The sequence below is a fragment of the Ornithorhynchus anatinus genome, chromosome 2 (assembly GCF_004115215.2).
Source record: "Ornithorhynchus anatinus isolate Pmale09 chromosome 2, mOrnAna1.pri.v4, whole genome shotgun sequence".
NCBI lineage: Eukaryota > Metazoa > Chordata > Mammalia > Monotremata > Ornithorhynchidae > Ornithorhynchus > Ornithorhynchus anatinus.
In genome coordinates this window covers 99,020,388-99,042,418 of record NC_041729.1, presented here as the reverse complement: position 1 = coordinate 99,042,418, position 22,031 = coordinate 99,020,388, and the positions used below count along the sequence as shown (strand labels likewise).

Sequence of the window (22,031 nt, the reverse complement as noted above, 5' to 3'; positions counted from 1 at the left end):
ACTTCACTCCTCTAACGCCAACCTACTCGCTATACCTTGGTCTCATCTATCTCACCGCCGACCCCTTTCCAACATCCTCCCTCTGATCTGGAACACCCTCCCCCTTCATATATGACAGACCACCACTCTTCCCCCGCCTTCAAATCCTTACTAAAATCACACCTCCTCCAAGAGGCCTACCTTGATTAATCTCTCAGTTCCCCTACTCAATCTCCATTATGCATTAACTGTGCATTTAGATCTGTACCCTTTAAACACTTGATATTCACCCCATGCTCAGCCTCCCGGCACTTGAGTACATGCATTCATTCATTCATTTAATCATATTTATTGAGTGCTTACTATGTGCAGATCGATGTATTAAGCACTTAGAATGCATATCCTTATACTCTGCCATTTCCCTTTGTCTTGTCTTATGCCTGTCGAGTCATTTCCGACTCACAGTTACACCACGGACACATCTCTCCCTGAACGCCCCGCTCTCCATCTGCAATCTTTCTGGTAGTATATCCAGAGAGTTTTCTTGGTAAAAATTCGGAATAGGTTTATCACTGCCGTCTTCCGCAGTAAACTCGAGTCTCCGCCCTCGACTCTCTCCCATGCCGCTACTGCCCAGTATTGGTGAATTTTGACTTGTAGCAGATTGCCTTCCACTCTCTAGTCACTACCCAAGGTAGGAATGGAACGGATAGGCCTCTGCTTGACTCTCCCTCCCATAGCTGAGATCGATAGAGTACTGAAAACTCCCCAGGTATGACCCCGAGAGGATCCATTTCCCCTAGCTTTCATTTATTTCATTGTCAGTTTCCTCCTTTAGACTGCAAACTCCATGTGGGCAGAGATTATGTCTCTCAACTCCATTGTACTGTACTGTCCCAATACATTGCTCTGTGCACAGTAAGCACTCAATAAGCATCACTGTTTGTTCGACTGATGAGAATCTTGAACGTTAGATTCTTGGTCCCTGGATTGAGGGTCAAAAAGGTTTAGCTGCATTGTTCAAAATAAAGCTGGAAGTGGATAATATGGCTCCCTATTCCATCTTGGAAAGCGACCAAAATAATCCTGTAACATTTGACAGGGGCTAATGGCTAGAGCATGGGACTGGGAGTCAGAAAGAACTGAGTTCTAATCTCAGCTCCACCACTTGTCTGCTGCATGGCTTTGGTCACTTTACTTCTCAGTGCTCTTGTCCCTCATCTGTAAAATGGGGATTAAGACTGTGAGTCCCATGTGAGACATGGATTGAATCCAACCTGATGGCCTGCTTACAGAAAGCGCTTAACAAATACCACACCAAAAAAAAACTTAGCCTGATGAAGCCACCTCCCTCTTCCTTTTTCTGTCCAATTTAAGGGACAATCCAATCATCTTACCTTCCCTCCCATGCAGCACTTCTCTGGGGATCAAAGAATCAGGAGCCGAAGGAATATTCTGATCTGAACTGGGGCTGCCGGAGGATTTCTCAGGTGCTATTTGTCCTCCCCAAAGTATTCATCTCCAGGGAACATCAAAAGGGTTTTGGCTGATAAGCCGTGTTCACTGGCCATCCAGAAATTGTTCATCTGTACTCTATTGTTTTCTATTTTTAATTACGAAAATGAAAGGGAACAGATGTTTAATGCTAACGCTCACCGAAGAGAGCAATTTCAATCTCTGAGACTAGACAACCCCTCTTTTTCTCTGAGAGGAATGAATGCTTCTTTTCAAGTCTCTCCCTGGCATCCTACTTTTCAGGAATGAAAAACACCTTGGCAATACCCTTGGAGGTAAGTTATCTCTCAAATCAGATGCTGAGGCTCAAACCCCGGAAAGGCCACTCCTAATGTCTGGGTCCTGTTTGATTTCAGCTACATTCACTTCACAAGCAGGATACCCTGTTTCTATGACCTTTCTGCCTTTGGGGATTAGAACAGGCTAACTATCCCAGGAAAGCATAGTTAATGGATACTAGGAAAAGTTCCCGGAGACCCACTGTCCGCTAACATGGGAATTGGTATTAATAATAATGAATAATTATAATTTAGTATTTGTTCAGTGCTTACTATGTGCCAGACACTGTACTAAGCGCAGGGATGGATACAAGCAAATTGGGTTGGGCCCAATCCCTGTCCCAAGAGGGGCTCACAGTCCTAATCGCCATTTGACAGATGAGGTAACTGAGACACAGAGAAGTGAAGTGACTTGTCCAAGGCCACAGAGCAGACGATGGTGGAGCCGCTTTTAGAACCCATGTTCCCTATTTTTCTGGCCTGTGTTCTATTCTTCGGGCCATGCTACTTCCATGATGGTCATCTCTCTGTCTGCCTAGTGCCATCTGTCAACCAATTCATCAAGAGCATTCATAAAGCGTTTTCTCTGTGCAGAAACAGTTGGGAGGGTATGGCACAATATTATGTATTTATAGTACAATTATAACAATCATCACCACACATTTATAATCTATAGTATACTTACATGAATTATATATTAAAAATAACATATTTATTCATATTGTCTGTCTCCCCCTCTAGACAGTAAGCTCATTTTGGGCTCGTTGCATCCTCCCAAGTGCTTTGTATAGCACTGTACACATAGTATGCACGCAAATACGGATTGAATACAGTAGATTTGGTAGATACATTCCCTGCCCACAAGGGAGTCTAAGGGCCACCAGAAGAATTCTAAACTTCCATCCCCCCCACACAGGTTTTTGTTATTTTGCACAAGCAAGTTGTCCCCAAATTATTCATCTGAGCTCAGCAGCGGTGGTGGAGGGCGAGCAGTTGTGTTGCTGAACACTCTGCAGTGGAGAATCCCAGCTGGATGGGCAGCATGACCACTTAGTACTGGCTCCCCCGAGCCCCGTTTTGGGTTTGAGGAATCGATCCCCTATTGAGGCTAATTGGGGCAGGCTATCTCTGGGTAGAAAAGGGCAGGGCTGTCCAGGGAGAGAAGCCAACCAGGCTTATCTTCATCTCTCCTGGACTCTTGCTGGCTGGGAGTTCCTGTTGTCCCGTGTCACACTAGACAGTTCAGTTTTCAGTCAGTCCGCTCCCTGCCCAGTACGAGTATGGAATAACCTCCTTTATATGTGCTGCTTTCATTTTCAGCCCCGAGGTCCCCTCCACCCTGGCTCCTGCCAACTCCCTCAACTTGGCCTAGTCCCCACTCAGCGTGGCCTAGTTTCCCCTTAGTGTGGCCTAGTGGGTGGAACTCAATCCCGGGAGTCAGGAGGACTTGGGTTCTAAACCTTGCTCCGCCATCTGTCCGCCCCTTGACCTCAGGAAAATCACTTCATTTCTCTACTCCTCAGTTACCTCATCTGTAAAATGGGAATTAAGACCGTGAGCCACGTGTGGGACGGGCAATGTGTACAAAGTACCCACCCCAGCGCTTAGTACGGTGCCTGGCACGTAGCAAGCACTTAACAAATACCACAATTATCATTATTATTATTAAGTTTGGCAACACGGAAGCAGTGCTGGTGCTCAGAGGGAACACAAAGGTAGTGTAGGAAGCAGGGGAGGTTAGGAATCCCTCTGGGGACACGATCTAGATTCCGGACTTTGTGACGCCGGGTGGTACTCTGTGTGCCGGGGAGGACTTCATGTGCTTCTCTGTGACTGCAGGCCAGACCACGGTTCTGCAAACAGGGACTCTAGCTGCCTCTGTCAGAATATGGGGGACGATCCCCTAGGGTCGGGAGAGGAGAGACAGGAGGGGTCGGCACCCAGAGCCAGATTGAAAGCAAAATTCATTCTGGGGACTTTCCAGCACGAATACTGGAGAACAAAGGAGTTTGAGGAGGGTGGTTTAAGATATCTTTTTTTAAATAGTATTTGTTAAGCGCTTATTAAGTGCCAGGCACTATTCTAAGCGCTGGGTCAATCCGGTCCGACACGGTGTAGTGGATAGACCTTCTGGGAGTCAGAAGGTCATGGGTTTTAATCCTGCCTCCGGCACTTGCCTGTTGTGTGACCTTGGCAACTCACTTCACTTCTCTGTGCCTCAGTTATCTGTAAAGTGGGGATTGAGACTGTGAGCTCCATGTAGGACAGAGTCACTGTCCAACCTAATTTGCTTGTCTCCACCCCAGTGCTTAATACAAGTAAGCACTTAACAAATACCATAATTATGATGATGATGATGATTATGTCCCATATGGGCCTTACAGTCTTAATCTCCATTTTACAGATGAGGTAATTGAGGTACAGAGAAGTGAAGTGTCCTGCTCAAGGTCACACAGCAGACAAGTGACGGAGCACAGATTAGAACCCAGGTCCTTCTGACACCCAGGCCTGTACGCTATCCAATAGGTCATGCTTGAGGAAAGGGTGTTGAGGAGGGGTACCCTCTTTAACCAGTCCCAATCAACTCCTCCTGGCTCCCAACTCTGAACAAGGCAGGAGCCACTCAGAGCCAATTTCAGCGGCCATGCTCCCTGACAGCCCCCACGAAAACTCACCCACTGAGATTCTCCTGATGCCCCCCGAGGGGCCAGTTCGGCCCAGACCGCAGCTGGGAGCAAGGAAGATGAGCTTCCCGGTCCCGGTGGAGGTAGAGAGCTAGTGCCTTTCTCCGCTGCCAATAAAATCCCGATTGTACATCGTTCAGGTCTCTAAGACGTGCCCTGAAGAAACATTTCAACTTAGTGCTAGCCAAAACGCAGCTGTTTAGGGTCAATAAGTCAAAGTCTGCTTGAGTCTTGCCAGACCGAGCCACTTCCAGAAAACCGGCTTCCACTAACCTGGCTACTTCAGAAGCCCAGCTTAGCTGTAGAAAATGAACTACTCATCTCCCTACTACTCATCTCCCTACTCCTGGTTTGGATTTGAATCGATGAAGATAATCTCCTGTTACCACAAGAATGCTTCTCCTGGGGTGTCCAATTCATACCACCCCAGGGAGAAGCCCGTATCTTAAGAATGAACGTGCTTTTCCCAAGAAGGACTGGCAAAAGTGATGGACTAAAATTTTCCTAACCCAATCCTCCTTCCCTTTAGAGGTTGGCTTACCCAGAATCTGTAACTCAAGGACTCTGACAGTCCTGGGAGGGAGAGATACTTGAGGCTGAGAGGGCTGACTTCCTCATCTGATTGGTTCAGAAAAGATGACAAGAGACCAGTCCTCTGACGACAACAGAACTGGGCCACAGGAAGGAAATGACTTACTGCGGCCAAACTCCTGCTGTGTCTTGCCCACTTTATTTGCCGAGAGAATCCTCTCCAGTCCATTAAACCACGTATGAAGTCCAGAGGGCAAGAATTTTCTGGCACCAGTCAGTCAGTCAGTCATATTTAATGAGCAATTACCGGGTGCAGAGCACTGAACTAAGTAATTGGGACCGTACAATACAATAAAGGGACACATTCCCTGCCTGCGACGAGCTTACAGACTATTGGGAGAGGCAGAAATTAATATATATATATATTCAGTAAATTACAGATATGTACATAAGTGCTGTGGGCTGGGAGCGGGGATGAATAAAAGGAGCAAGTCAGGGTGATGCAGAAGGGAGTGGGAGGAGAGGAAAGGAGGCCTTCATCGGGGAAGGCCTCTTGGAGGAGATGTGTCTTTGAGAAAGCTTCGAAGTGAGGGAGAGTAATTGTCCGTCATTTATGAGGAGGTAGGGCGTTCCAGGCCAGAGGCAAGACATGGGCAAGAGATCGGCAGTGAGATAGATGAGATGGAGGTACAGTGAGAACGTTAGCCAAGGGCTCTCTTTGGGCAGGGTTCAGTCAGGGGCCGGCTTTGCCTGGCAAAGGTCCTGCAGGAACGGACTCTCCATCACATACACGGACGGATGGTAGATGACCATAAGAGCTTCTGACACAGCTCGTTTAAGTACGGAAGCTCCCCACCCCAAACTCGGAGATGGCCAAAAATATGAGAGGCTGATGGGGACTGAGGGTTTGTGTTCCTGGGAGCCTTTGTCATATTGACCATTTTTCAATACAATCCTGTGTCCTCACTCCAGTGGTTGCTTATTCACCTCCACATCAAACAAAAACTCCTCACTGTTGACTTTAAAGCAGTCCACCACCTTCTCCCCTCCTCCCTCAACTCACTACACTCCTACTACAACCCAGTCCTCACACTTCGCCCCTCTGGTGCTAACCTTCTCACTGTGTTTCTATCTCATCTATCTCACCATCAACCCCGGCCCACATCCTACCTCTGGCCTGGAATGTTCTCCCTCCTCAAATCCATCAGACAATGACTCTCTCCTCCTTCAAAGCCTTATTGAAGACACATCTCCTCCAAGAGGTCTTCCCAGACTAAGCTTCCTTACCCTTCCTTACGTTTTTCATGTATATGTCTGTAATGAGATGATAAGAGCCTCAGTGTGTCTCAGTGGAAAGAGCCCGGGCTTGGGAGACAGAGATCATGGGTTCTAATCCCAGCTCTGCCACTTGTCAGCTGTGTGACCTTGGGCGAGTCACTCAACTTCTCTGTGCCTCAGTTCCCTCATCTATAAAATGGGGATTAATTTGGTATTAAGCGCTTATTATGTGCAGAGCACTGTTCTAAGCGCTGGGGGAGATACAGGGTAATCAGCTTCTCCCACATGAGGCTCACAGTGAATCCCCATTTTTAACAGTTGAGGGAACTGAGGCACAGAGAAGTTAAGTGACTTGCCCACAGTCACACAGCTGACAAGTGGAAGAGCCGGGATTCGAACTCATGACCTCTGACTCCCAAGCCCGGGCTCTTTCCACTGAACCATGCTACTTCTCTAACCTGTGAGCTCCACGTGGGACAACCTGATTACCTTGTATCCCCTCCAGTGCTTAGAACAGTGCTTGGCAGGTACTGCTTAACAAATACCATCATTATCATTATTATTAATGTTATCGATTTGTTTTGACGTCTGTCTCCCTGCCGCTAGACTATGAGCTCTTTGTGGGCAGGGATTGTCACTTTTATTGTACTAAGCACTTGAGAGAGTACAACATAACAGATTTGGCAGACACATTACCTGCATATATCGAGCTTGCATTCTAGAGGGGGTGGCAGAAATTAATTCAAATAAAATAAGGATATGGACATCTGTGGACAACTATGGAGCTGAAGGTGAAGGGAATAAAGGGTGCAAATCCAAGTGCCAAGGTGACGCAGAAGGGAGTGGAAGAGAAGGAAATGAGGGCCTAGTCAGGGAAGGCCTCTTGGAGGAGATCCGCCTTCAATAAGGCTTTGGAGCAGGAGAGAGTAATCGTGTTGTCCCTTCAAAGCCTTCCAACTCTTCTCAATCGATCAAGGTCTGTATTGAGCACCACCTACTCCACACGAAGCACCATACTAAGTGCTGGGAAGAGCATAATACGCCTGGTAGATGTGATCCCTTTCCCCGGTGGCTCACAGTCTAAAGATCTGAAGTAATCTAAAAGCTCTCTTCTCCCTCAGAGTACAGTTCTCCTCACCCACCTCTACTTACTGGGACAACCAGGCCCACCCCTGCCGGCCTGTGCGGCCTGTGCCCCTTCCCCTCTTCTCCAGCTCCCTTCTGCCCATTCCCTTTCTATTCCTTTCCTTTCTTTTCCGAGGCTCAGTTCTCCCAGTGGTTGGTGTGGCAGGGAGCTGTGGGGGAGGACAGGGTTCCTCTGAAGGTTGGCACACGGGTTCAGAATCCCCCACCCCCGGGCTGTGAGCGTGTCCCTTCACGCAGCAAAGGGAGAAATGACAACCTGCAGCCCCTTGGCATGTGCCAAAGTCCCGCCGTTAGCCACCCTCCCTCTGGCAGGCCAGCCTCCGCTTGGCTCCCGCCGACGTGCCGGGGGCTGAAGGTGGGAAACAGACCCAGTAGACGGGAGCCAAATCTGTCAAGATCACCCCTCCTCCTCCACCCACTCCTGGCCCTCCCTGGGCCGCCCGGCGGACGGGGATAATGACGGGGTGAGGCCGGTGTGTGTGTCGGGGGGAGGGGAGAGGGGTTGGGGGAGGCCTGGTTTGGCTGCCATGGTGATAGGAACATAATCCGAGTGAGCTCAGGTAAGCGGCAGCCTGAGGATTGGCTGCGGTCCACAGCTCACTGCCCTGTGTCAAGTGGGTGTTGTGCTGCAAGTCGCAACGTAGCTGTTGGCATTATTGTTAAACCCAGGTGTGCCGGACGGCTGTGCCAAAGCACGGCTCAACGTTACATTAATTTGGGAGGGTATCGGGCCACAATCATGCACGTGTGCACGCATGCACGCACCCGCACACCACACACGCACAGACGCCCCAGCATAAATCGGCAGCCCAGCCGTAGCCTTTTATCAACTGTTGGTGTGACTGGTTTCTGTGCGGTTGACTCGGGCAGACACCACGGGCCCCTACCGGAAGCGGGTGAGGCCTCTGCCTGCCTCTGGCGCTCTGGGGATAATCCTTTGTGGGTCCGGGCCGACGCGTTTGGCGGGAGAGACGGCCAGGGCAGGGAACACTGGGGGATTCTGAGGTTTCTCGGCCGGGCGGTGGTCACAGGGCACGGCCTAGAGAAGCAGCATGGCCTAGTGGCAAGAGCATGGGCTTGGGAGTCAGAGAATGTGATTTCTAATCCTGGCTCTGCCATTTGTCTGCTGTGTGACTTTGGGCAAGTCACTTCTCGGTGCTTCAGTTACCTCATCTGTAAAATGGGGATTAAGACTGTGAACCCCATGTGGGACAGGAACTGGGTACAACCTTATTTCCTTGTATCTACCCCAGTACTTAGAACAGTGCTTGGCACATCATAAGCACTTAACAAATGCCATTATTATTATTATTCTCATATCGGCAAGGAAGTGAGATTCTACTTTTTTCCCAAAGATGGGGGAGACCAAATTGCGGGGAGCTAGTTTAGTAATACGGGCTTTCTGGTCCACAGCAGGATCCCTTCTCCCTCCTGAAAACCCACGTCCCCCAGGAGACACTCTTGGAATTACTTCCAACAACTTGGGTTATGTCAACCCTCTGCACAATGTTTACCCCAGATTCCTTAGCACTTGTTTTTGTGTCAATTTGCAACGTTGTTTCCACTCACACATTCATCTTTTTATCTTTCCGTGCTATTACTATTTCAATAGCCTTTTTATTTCTCCGTTCCCATTATTTGTAAATAACTTCTGACTGTCTGGCCAGTTGCAGTCTCTAAATTGCTCCTTGAGAACAGGGGTCACATCATTTGCTTCCACTGTGCTCTGCAGTCAGAAGGCGTTTTAAAAATACTATCGATTGATTGACGACCGCCTCTCGTGGAATCTGCGGGCAGCGGTCCCATCACCAGAATGTGGTGATTTGTCTCCGAGACTTCTGGGGAAGGTCAAGGAAACTCGTGGATGGATGGAGCAGAACGTGGGATCGTTCTTTGGGATGTGGCTTGACTCATCTCTCTCACACAATCTGTCACCAAATCCTGTCGGTTCTACCTTCACGCCATTGCTAAAATCTGCCCTTTCCTTTCCATACAAACTGCTTTTACAGTGATCCAAACACTTATCCTAACCCACATTGATTACCGCATCAGCCTCCTTGCTGACCTCCCCGCCTCCTGTCTCTCTTCACTCCAGTCCATAATTCACTCTGCTGTCTGGATCATTTTTCTAAAAATCGTTCAGTCCCTGTTTTCCCACCCTGCAGTGATTGCTCATCCACAACCTCGTCAAAGAAACTCCTTTCCACACCTTAAGAGCACTTAGTCAGCCATACCCTCCTCCCTCACCTCACTGATTTTCTTCAACAGCCCAGCCCACACACTTCACACTTCTAGTGCCAGTTTACGCATTGTGCCCTGATCTTGTCTTCCTCCCACCACTCTTCCACCTTTAAAGCCTTATTAAAATCACACCTCCTCCAAGAGGTCTTACCCATTTAATCCCTCTTTTCCCCTACTCCTCCCTTCTGTGTTTCATATGCACTTAGATCTGTACCCCTTGTGTACTTCATGTTCACCCCACCTTCAGCCCCCCAGCACTTAGGTACATAACCATAACTTATTTATTTCTATTAATGTCTCTATTCCCCACTAATCCTGGCTCCGCCAGTTGTCTGCTCTGTGACCTTGGATGGGTCACTTTACTTCTCTGTACCTCAGTTCTCTCATCTGTCAAATGGGGATTGAGAATGTGAGCCCCACATGGGACAGGGACCGTGTCCAACCTGCTTTGCCTGTATCCACCCCAACGTTTAGAACAGTGCCTGTCACATAGTAAGCACTCAACAAATACCATCGCTGTCATCATCTCTAGGCTGTAAACTTGTGATCAGGGACCATGTCTACTAACTCTGTTGTATTGTAGTCAGTCCGTCAATCAGTCAATCGGGTTTATTGAGCCGTGTATCCGGAAGTATACAATACAACACTATAACACAGGCACATTGACTTTTCTTCAGTGTACTCTCCCAAGGGCTTAGTAGAGTGCTCTGCACTCAGTAAGTGCTCAGTAAATACCACTGTTGGACTGGTTGATTCATTGATCGATATGGAGAGTTGTGGGATTAGGAAGAGGCCAATCGAGAGAGGCCAGTTCTCTCCCCAGCCCTCTGCCACTCCTCCCTTTCCGGCTTTCCTTGGGACACCTCTCCCTCTCAGATGCAGCAATCCTCACCCTGGCCTGACTCGCCCCACTGCCCGGCTGCCCTTTCTCCTTTAAACTGGTTAATTTTGACCTGGACTGGGACCGTGTCTATAAAATCGGTAGGGTCATTACGTTCACTCACTTCATTCAGTGGCCTTTATTGAGCGCTTATTATATTCAGAGCACCGTACTAAGCACTTGGGAGAGTACAATCCAACGAGTTGGCAGAAACGTTCCCAGCCCACAGTGAGCTTTGAAGATCTTAAAAAGTTCTCCTTCAGAAAGCAAGCTACTTTGGTAAAGCCATATTCATTCCTTAATTTTTTTTTGAAGAAAAGTCACCCGGACAAATCGCTAATATAAATTTCCCAAAACATGTGTTTCTATAAAATTATGGGCTTTGCAAAAGGGAAATGCAATTTTAATTTCTCAGATGTCACCAGATCCTGCCCTATTAGGTCAGAAGGATTAAAAAAATTCATATTGCTTATTGCTGAGTTTCAGTCCCTGTGGAGCTGCTGAGACAGAAGGAATTGGCATATTCACTAAAGGAGCCTTTATCTCATCTCGTCTCTCTCTCTTTTCCTCTCTCTCTCTCTCTCTCTCTCTCTCTCTAACACACACACACACACACACACAGAGAGCAGCTCCCATGGGAGCTAATATCACCGCTAATACAACTGCTGAGATCAAACTCCCCCTAAAGGGGCTACTACCGTTCTGACTCAGCTTGGGATCCCTGAATACTAATCGTGGCTCTCCCAAGCCTTCAGCTAGATGATAGTGGGGGCTTTTCCAGCCTCTGGATCTGATTCGCAGCTGCCTTTAGACAAGCATTTTGTGAGCAAATAGCCGTGAAGCTTTTTCTTCCGGAAAACAGGCATATAAGCTCCGGATGCCATGTGAGCTGAAATATATTTATAAGCCTTGATTCCAGAGACCCAGGGGTTATCAACTAACCCTCAAAGATTAAAATTTTTAAAAAAATCCTTGAAATCTAAAATCAACAGAGAGCCTCGTGGCCAACTCCATGGCGAGTGGACAGGTCTGCTAGGCCGGATGCCCTGAAGATGAACAGCTCTGCTTTCCACACCTGTCCATTACAGTGGACAGGAGAGGGAGGGGGTCAATTTAACAGATGCAGATCTGTTGTGGCTACCTTCTGGTTGCTGCTGCCCAGTATGGGTGAGTTTTGACTTGTAGCAGAATGCCTTCCACTCGCTAGCCACTGCCCAAGCTAGGAACGGAATGGGTAGGCCTCTGCTTGACTCTCCCTCCCACAGCTGAGACTGGTAGAGGACTGGAAACTCTCCAGGTGCGACCCTGAGAGGTGATATGTGCTTCTACTCCACATGAGAAGTCCCCTGAAGGCAGAGTCCATGTCTTCTCCTTTGGCTGAATACTTCCAGACACCCAGTACACACAGTAATCAATCAGTTATATTTATTGATCACTTGTGGGGTGCAGGACACTTGCGCTAAATACTTGGGCAAGAACTATACAACAAAGTTGGTAGATGTTATCCCTGCCCACAAGGAGTTTACCGTCTAAAGTGAGAGACAGACAAAGATAGGGGAAATAATAGAGCATTAGCGTGAATACATATGTCCTGGGATGAGTATCAAAGTGCTTAAAGGAGTAAAGGAGCCAAGTGCAAAGTCAACCCAGAATGAGGGCAGGTAGGAGAAATGAGTGTGGCCTAATGGCTAGATCACGGCCCTGGGAGGCAGAAGGATGGGGGTTTTAATCCTGCCTCCACCACCGTGTGATCTTGGGTAAGTCACTTAACTTCTCTGCGCCGCGGTTACCTCATGTGTAAAATGGGGATTAAGACTCTGAGTCTTATGCAGGACAGGGACTGTGTCCAACCTGATCAGCTTGTATCTCCCCAGGGCTTAGTACAGTGCTTGGCATATAGTAAGTGCTTAATAAATGTCATTTAAAAAATGGGGGCTTAGACAGGGAAGGCCTTTTGGAGGAAGTGTGATTTGAGGAGGGGTTTAAAGGTGGGGAGAGCAGTGGACCATCAGATATTAGGAGGGAGTTCCAGGCCCAAGGGAAGACGTGGAAAAGAGGCCAACGGGAGAGATGAGATGGAGATATAGGTTGGCACTGGGGGGAACAGAGTGTATGGGCTGGGTTGTAGTAGGATATCAGTGAGGTAACGTAAGGGGAAAAAAAAACTATTAAGTGCCTTAAAGTCAATATTAAGGAGTGTTTGATGCAGAGCTGGATAGGCAACCATTGGAGGTCTTGGAGGAGTGAGGAGTTGTGGACTAAATGGCTTTTACAAAAAAATATCTGGGCACCAGAGTGATGCATGGACTGAAGAAGGGTCCATTACAATATTCTGCACCAAGTAGGAGGCTAGCAAAGTTCTCAATGCCCGATGAGGGTCCAGTAAAGTTCTCTACAAATAATAGGGGTCCAGTATAGTGTTCCCCACCAAGAGCTTATAATTACCACTGGTGACGATGATGAAAAGTTTATAAAACTTTCTATGGGTCTTTTCCCTTCAGGTTCAGACACACAGACTAGAATTTGAGGAAAGTGGATTTTCCTCATAGGGATTAAGTGACCAAACAGTAAACAGAAGCATAACGTCTTGATGTTCTTTTGAGGAGTAGGTAATAATAACTGTGATATTGCTTAAGTGCTTACTATGTGCAAGTCACTGTACTAAGCCCTGGGGTGGATACAAGCAAGTCACTGTACTAAGCCCTGGGGTGGATACAAGCAAATCATATTGGACACAGTCCCTGTCCCACTAGGAGCTCACAGTCTTAATACCCATTTTACAGATGAGCTTTCTAATCGAGACCCAGAGAATTGAAGTGACTTACCCAACATCACACACAGCAGTCAAATGGCAGAGCAGGGATTAGAACCCATGATCTTCTCACTCCCAGGACCATGCTCTGTCCACCATACAGAATGGTGGGCCTAGAACACTGCAATTTTATTCACCAGACACCAGAGGAGAGATTGCAAAAGGGACCAAAGGATAGATGCTCACGGGAGTGAGGAGTTATTTTGGGGGATTTATATATCCCGTTCAGGGTATAGAAGAGGAATCTCCCTATGGTAACGTACAAATGCTACTGGACTTGCAACTAAAATCTCCCTTGGTCCAAAAGTTGCTCTTCCCCAATACAGTAGTTCAGTCCGTGGACACAACCAACCCAGGTTATCAGAACGAGGTAGGGTTTAATCTGGATTCTGGCCTAAACCTTGAGACTACAAGCTCCTTGAGGACAGGCGTAGGGTCCACCATCCCTGTTGTACTCTCCAGATGCTTGCTACAGTGCTCCGCACACAGTAAATTCTCAATAAATACCATTGTTTGATTGATCTATTGAGTGGCCAAGAATGGATTTTCTACCTCTCCACTTATACAAGGAAATTTTTCGAAGTTGAGCTCTGGATCATCAGCAAGACAGAATGCATGGGAGGTGTGTGCTCCTCTTCTATCCAGTATTCTGATGAGGCTCAAAGGAAACTTGGTCCCCACATCCCCTAAAATGAAGGAAACTCTGATCCTGTCCATTTTAAAAATAGATTTGAGCACGCACAAGCCACGGAACACGATGCTTAAATCCTTGAAATAACAAATTGCACCCCCTACTTGGAGTCCATTTCCATTGAAGTAGATATTTGGAGTCAAATTTGTTTCTAAAATATGACATTCCTCATTTGGTATGTGTGAATAAATCCTGAACTGTGCATTCCTCACACCGAGAGGGTGAAAGTCATATATACTCACACTGTATCAAAAATATTCGCCTTTTATTTTATTTCCTATTTTTACGAAAAGAAAATGCAAAACAAATACTCTTCATTTAAAAGGATGAAGAAACTCACTCAACCCTTTAGAACTGAAATAGCAGCTACCCAGAATTTCACTACAACTCTGAATGAGCAATCCTAAGTGATCACTGGGCTGTGGAAGTAGCCATCTGAGGTTTTATGCTACAGAGCTTCCCTGAAAACTAAACTAAATTTAAAAAGAACAGATTTTTTTTGTTATGCAGGTATTCACTATTTGTCTCCCCGAACACTCAGGTCTTCCCCGGAAAGATGAGGCAGTGAAAATGGGTAGGATTTAACTGGAGATCACATTAGAGTCAACAGAACCCCAGTGGATGCCTTTAAGAACAATCAGTAGCATTTCCCAAGGACTTGCTGAGTGCTTGGGCAGGGAAAGTACACTAGAAGCAGGATACTTAATCTCAATCTCTGTGCCTATTGGTCAGAGGAAAATGCTTGCTTGGGGCCATACAAAGAAGGACCTGGGTTCTAATTTTGCTCGGCTACATGTCTATATGAGCAAGTCATTTGTCTTCTCCTGGCCTCAGTTACCTCATCTGTAAAAAGAGGATAAGAGTGTGAGCCCCATGTGGGACAGGGACTGCGTCCAACATGATTAACTTCTGTCTACCAGTATTAAGAACAGGGCTTGGCACATAGGAAGCACTTAAGTACCATTGTTATCATTATTATTGCTAATAATAATAAAAAACTCTTGGAGCAGAAGTTTCCACTGTGCTCATTTTTATATATTATTTATTACCCTATTTATTTTGTTAATGAAGTGTATATCCCCTTGATTCTATTTACCTTGATAATGTTGTCTTTTTTTTGTTTTGTTCTGTTTTGCTCTGCTCTGTGTCTCCCCTGATTAGACTGTGAGCCTGTCATTGGGCAGGGACTGTCTCTGTCTGTTGCCATATTGTACATTCCAAGTGCTTAGTTCAGTGCTCTACACATAGTAAGCGCTCAATAAATACTATTGAATGAATGAATTTTTCCCCCCCGACAGTCCTTCAAAACGTTCAAACAGCATGCCAAAAGTTGATTTTGTGAGGCAGATCTACTGAGGCATTAAGAATTCGAAATGCATGGACCCAAATCCCTCCTCCTTCTTAGAGTGTCTTTTTTTTTCCCTTTTTTTATGGTATCTGTTAAGCACTTACTTTGTGCCAGACACTGTTCTAAATACTGGGGTAGATTTAAGTTAGTCAGGCAGGACACAGTCCCTGTCTCACAGGAAGAACGGGTGTTGAATCCCCCTTTTGCAGTTGAGGAAACTGAAGCCCAGAGAAGTGAAGTGAGTTGCCTGTGGTCACAGAGCAGGCGAGTGGCGGAGCTGGGATTAGAACCCAGGTCCTCTGGCTCCCAGGCCTGTGCTTTATCCACTAGGCCATGCTGCTTCCTTTTGGTCCCTCCCCCTTCTCACCACGAATCCCAGGCCTTCCGGAGAAGCGTTCTGCAAGAGAGCTTTTGTGAGATCCCAGCCACTGCTCTGCTCAAGAAGATCCCGGGACATTTGGAGGGTGTGGACAACCCATCGTGGAGGAATCCGCTCTCCCCCATAACCGGCGTGCGAGCTGGCCCATTTCTCTGCGGGACCTCCATCCATCAGCTTCAAGTCAGGCTGATTGACCCTGGCAGCCCCTGCCTCTTGTTTCCTCCCTCAAAATAGTCCCCAAGTCAGTACAGAAGGAAGGAACTCTAGTTCTTTGTGGCTCAGCTCCTCACCTGGGATGACGCCTCACCTGTTCTTGGAATGTGAGCTCCATGTGGGACGACGAAGCAGCATGGCCTTTGGGAAGCAGAGTTGCCTAGTGGATAGAACACGGGTCTGGGAGTCAGAAGGACCTGGGCTCTAATCACAGGTCTGCCACTTGTCGCCTGTGTGACCTTGGGCAGATCACTTTATTTTTCAGGTCCTCGGTTGCTTCATCGGTAAAATGGGATTAATCCACTTTAATGTAAGCTCAAAAAAAGTGTCCGTTTTTTGATATATTATAGTTTCCCAAGTACTTAGTGCAGTGCTCTGCACACAGTAAGCACTCAATAAAAAAAAATCCACTGACCAACCATGTGTCCCCATGTGTCCAGCCTGACTGGCTTATTGGCTTATACCTGCCGCAGCACTTAAAACAGTGCCTAGCACATAGTAAGCGCTAAACAACCATCATAAAAAAAAAACCAGGAAGAAAACCACCCAGCCATAGGCTATGGGGCCTCCTTGGCCCTGAAACAGTTAACTTTTATGAAGACACCGGGAAAGAAAAACAGACGGAGAGCAGCCTTGTGTTAGAAAATGAGGCTGTTGCTGTTGTTTTCATTGTGTGCACTCTAATCAGGGAGCGTCGGAACAATAACGCATGTAATGCTGATTTTGGAAAGGGTCCACGCAGCCGTTCCCAGGCTAGGGAGCCTTGGGAACTGCTGATAGTGGGGCACACCAGGGCACAGCCTCAATCACCCAACCCAGGGCAGGGCAGGCTTTGTGGGTAAAATATGTGAAGGATGACAAGAATCTTCCCAGCCTGGGAAGTGGTGGCAGAGAGAGACAGAAAAGAAAAAGACCAATATTCCACCCTGGTAGGGATCTGGGTGAAAACTAGCCCCTTCCCCCATCCGCCTCAGTCATCAGGGGCGATAGAGGAAAGATACACTATTTCTCTTTCTCTCTCTTTCCTGCTTTCTTTCTTTTTTCTTTCTTCCTCTCTCCTGTTTTCTTTTTCTCTCCTCTCTCGCTTTCTTTTTCTTCTTTTTCTTTCTCTCTTTCCTGCTTTCTTTTTCTTTCTCTCTTTCTTTCTCTGTTTCCTTCCTTTTTTCTATCTTTCTCTTTCTTTGTCGCACTTTCTCTCTTTCTCCGTCTTCCTCTCTCTTTCTCCCTCTTCCTCTCTCTCTTTCTCCCCCATCTCCCTCTCTCTCTCTCTCCTCCTGACTCCAGTTCAGTTTTCTCCTTTTTGTGTGCTTGTTTGTTTCCCTTTTCTGGATTCAACATGCCTCCCACTCTGCTCGCCAGCCCCACCTCCCTCTGCACACTTTGAAGCCAAGATGAAAGCAGAGGTCTGTGGCTGCTGGCACCAAGCAGACACAGGGAGACAGCAAAGTGTGCTTTAGTTTAAGATGCCATATTTTTCTCCCAGGGAGGAAAGAGGCCGGGGCGTGGCGGGGGGGGGGGGGGGGGGTGGCTAGCTTGTGGGGGTGGGGAAGGGAAGAAAAAAGAAAAGAAAAAAGTTTATCCAGCTAGAAACAATACGTTACTTTTTGCTGAAAAGCACACTGTATATGTTGGACCCAAACATGGTCCTAATTTCTCAAAGCTTTTGTCCTCAAGGAGAAAGAGCTCACTAAAATGTGGCACCCTCTTAAAGGGAATGCCTAGGATTCAGAAGGTTTTTGTTTCATGAACTGAAACAAGAAGAAACAAAAAATTGGTCATGAAAGCCCTTTGGTGTTGACACAACAGGATGTAACTCTCTGAAAGGAGAACCAGTGTTGTCTAGTGGTTAGAGCCCGGGTCTGGGAGTCAAAATGACCTGGGTTCTAATCTTATCTCTGCTACTTGTCTGCTGTGCGACCTCAGACAAGTCACTTAACTTCTCTGTGTCCTCAGTTACCTCCTCTGCTAAATGGGGATTAAGATAGCGAGCCCTGTGTGGGACAGGGTCTGTGCCCATCCTGATAAACTTGTATTTACTCCAGTGCTTAGTGCAGCACCTGGAACAGAGAAAGCACTAACAAATACCATAAAAAACGAACTAAAAACTGCTTTTTGGATAAAGTTTGAAATACCTCCCTTTTTTCCTTAAATAGATCCAAGATTAAGTAAATAGTGATTGATAATTTTATGTTGAAGTGAAGATCACATCAATTTTTCGGATTTAGGATTTTGGGGAGTTGGGTGGGGAAGAATGTTATGAGTCACTGATTTTATTATTCTTTTCCTTAAAGTCACTGATCTTCAGAGTTTAATCTTCAAACAGATTCTTTTAGTTAGGGGTTTGAATTTCAACTCTGAATGTTGGGAGTGCAGAGAACTAGACAGTCCAATCGATCAATCAGTCAATGGTATTTATCGAGTGCTTACTGTGTCCACTAAAGGGTTGGGAGAGCACAATATATCAGAACTGGTAGACAGGTTCTCAATCCACAAGGAGCATACATTTTAGAGGAGGAGCTTCAGTGTTCGCTAATGAAGAGAGCCCACATCAGGAGACAGGAGACTAGAAAAAATACCATTAAAAAAAACAATGAAAAACTTAAGTGCTTACTATGTGCCAGGGACTGTGCTAGGCAATGGGGTAGATTCGAGGTGATCCAGGTGGACTCAGTCCATGGCCCACATGAAGCTCACAGTCTTAATTTCCATTTTACAGATGCAGTCATTGAGGCGCAGAGAAATGAAGTGACTTGCCCAAGGTCACACAGCAGTCAAGTAGCAGAGCCAGGTCCTTCTGACTCAGTCCTATGCTCTATCCACTAGGCCATGCTGCTCCTCTACTTCCTATTTGGCCTTAGACAACTCCTTCCTCTCCCTGTCTCCAAGTCCAAGGAGAATGTGACATCTCTAGTGTAAGAAACAGGATGGTCTAGTGGATAGCGCCCTGCCCTGGGAGTCAAAAGAATCTGGCTTCTAATTCTGGCTCCTTCACTTGACTGCTCTGTGACCTTGAGCATGTCACTTAAGTTCTCTGTGCCTCAGTTCTCTCATCTGTAAAATGGGAATTAGGACTGTGAGCACCGTGTGCAACAGGGACTGTGTCCAACCTGATTAGCTTGCAACTACCCCAGCACTTAGTATCATGCCTGGAGCATTTTAAGGGCTTTACAGATACCTCAAAAAAAACTTTTTTGGAGGAATTAGGTATTTCCTCTTTCAATATTCATTCATTAATTCAATCATATTTACTGAGTACTTGCTGTGTGCAGAGCATTTTACTAGCACTGTCTCTCTTACTTCTCAGCATAAACCTCTTCCTCACACTCCCTCCCCTTTCAATAACTCAGTGGTATCTATTGAGTGCTTACTATGTGCTGAGCACATTTTAAGTGCTTGGGAAAGTACAGTACAACAGAATTGGCAGGCAAATTCATTCATTCAGTAGTATTTACTGACCAACTACTATGTGCAGAGCACTGTACTAAATGCTTGGAATGTACAATTTGGCAACAGATAGAGACAATCCCTGCCCAGTAATGGGCTCACAGTCTAAACATCCCCTGCCCACAATGAGCTTATAGTTAAGAGGCATTAAGGGTGCAAATCCAGCATTAACCATGAAACCTAGTGTGAAAAATAATCAAATGTAAATAGTCATTCCTTTTTCTATCGCCCTATTTTGAAAGTGGCACAACACCTTTGCATCCAATAACCACCACTCTCTTTATTTCCAAAGCCCTTCTGAAGTCCCATCTCCTCCAAGAGGCCTTCCCTGATTAACTCTCATTTTCCCACCTCCTATTGCTACTTCAGCACCACTTACTAAAGCACTCACCCCTTGAACACTTAGGTAGTCTCCTGAATAGCACTTATGTACATATCTTTAAACTTTTTTGGGGTAATTTACTTTAGTGTCTGTCTCCCCAGATAATCTGTAAAATCTTCAAAGGCTGGGATCGTGTCTATTAACTCTACGGTAATCAATCGATATTTATTGAGCACTTACTGTGCACAGAATGCTGTAGTAAGCACTTGGGAGAGTGCAATAGAGAATGGGTAGACAGCTTCCCTTCTCTCAAGGACCTTATAATCTAGTGAGGGGAGACAGATATTTGAAAAATTATGGATAGTGGAAGGGGCAGAGTATAAGGACATGTACATAATAATAATAGTGGTATTGGTTGAACTCTATGAGCCAGGCAGTGTACTAAGAAGACTGAGAAGATAAAAAATAATCAGGTGAGATGCAGACCAAATAATCAGGTAAGACATAGACCAGGTGGGGCTTATAGTCTAAGTAAGAGGGAGAACAGATGAGGAAACCAAGGCACTGAGAAGTTAAATGCTAACAAGTGGGGTGCAACGTGGTCTAGTGAAAGACCATGGGCCTGGGAGTCAGAGGACAGGGGTTCCGATCCCAGATAATAATAATAATGGTATTTGTTAAGCACTTACTATGTGCCAAACACTGTTCTAAGCACTGGATATTCCAGTTGCTGCTGAGTGACCTTGGGCAAAATCACTTAACTCCTCACTGTCTGTTTCCTCAATTGTAAAATGGAGGTTCAGTCCGGTTCTGTCTCCTACTTGAATTGTGAGCCTCATGTGGGACAGGGACTATGACCTACCTGATTGATCTGTATCTATTCCAGTGCTTAGAACAGTTCTTGACATATAGTAAGCGCTTAACATATACCAAAGAAAAAAATCATAATTAGACCCAACGCCCTTTAATTCCCAGCCCAGTGATCTTTCCACTGGGTTACACTGTGTCTCTATGAATATGAGACTGTAAACTCGTCATGGGCAGGGAACTGTTGAAGAGTGATACTGTGCTCTCTCAAGTGCTTAGTACAATGTTCTGCACATAGTAAGCACTCAATAAATATGATTGACTGATTCACTGATTGATGAATGAGTGCTGTAGAGATGAGGTACAAAACTGCTTAGCATTCCAAGAGCTTAATACAGTGTTCAGCAAAGAGTAATCAACACATATTACTGATATAATTGTAATACGTGTGGTTTTGGTTAAGTTTTTACTATATATACCAAGGACTGTCTTAAGTGCTGGGGTAGATGCAAGATAAGCAAGCCCCAAATGGGGGTCACAGCTTAAGTAGGAGAAAGAACAGGAATTGAATCCCCATTTTGCAAAAGAGGGAACTGAGGCACAGAGAAGTGATGTGCCTCAACCAAGATTCCACAGCAGCCAAGTGGCAGAACTAGGATTAGAGCCCAGGTCCTCCGACTACCAGGCCCCGTTTCTTTCCACTAGCCACTGCTTCTCTTTGCCTGGGGCAAAGATATAGTATGGGGGCTCCTTTGATTCTTCCTTGGAGTAGAAAGGGACACCAAATCCTCAGAGGATCCTGTCTCTCCAGTCTACTGAATTAACATAGCAAAATGGTGGGAGACCATTACAAACTCTTAAAGGGCTGAGACTATCAGCCTTTACTTACTGTGTGCAATCAGACTATCCCCCATTTGGACTGTGAGCCCGTCACTGGGCAGGGATTGTCTCTAAATGTTGCCGAATTGTACATTCCAAGGGCTTAGTACAGTGCTCTGAACATAGTAAGTGCTCAATAAATACTATTGAATGAATGAACTATCTGTCTGATCTGCTTTGTTCCACAGGGCCCACAGCCTCTTGGGACCTTCTGGATGAAGCAGATCTGGGGTTTCGATGAGATGGCAGCTATTACTCCCTTATTTTTTTTTTCTTTTGGACCCCAAATTCAAAATGAAGCCTAACCACTAAATGTGTAAATTGGGGCATTGTATTAGTTGCAAATTAATGATAATGTGCTAAATGCATCCTAATGAGCTGGAAGAATACAGATTGCTGCAGACCTGGAGTAATTAACCATTCATACCCAAGGGTCAAGTTGGCTCCTGCACAAACCCAAGGATCAAAAACCTGCCTAATCAAGCCTTACCCCTCTGACCCACTGAAGGGCTGAGGAGGCTCAGGTGAATTCCTGGCTGGGCAGCATTGCCAAGTGTCTTTGCAGTCAGAGGGATTGGCAGTTGTCTGGAGGAAAGTCCTACAG

The 22,031-nt window shown here is 46.3% G+C and overlaps 1 non-coding gene across 1 annotated transcript; it reads right to left on the bottom strand.

Moving 5' to 3' along the window:
* Window positions 1-11,709: 11,709 nt before the first annotated feature.
* Window positions 11,710-11,847, bottom strand: LOC114809536. Its single transcript, XR_003757314.1, has one exon. It is a non-coding gene; the product is annotated as a small nucleolar RNA SNORA7 (small nucleolar RNA).
* Between the last annotated feature and the right edge of the window lie 10,184 nt (window positions 11,848-22,031).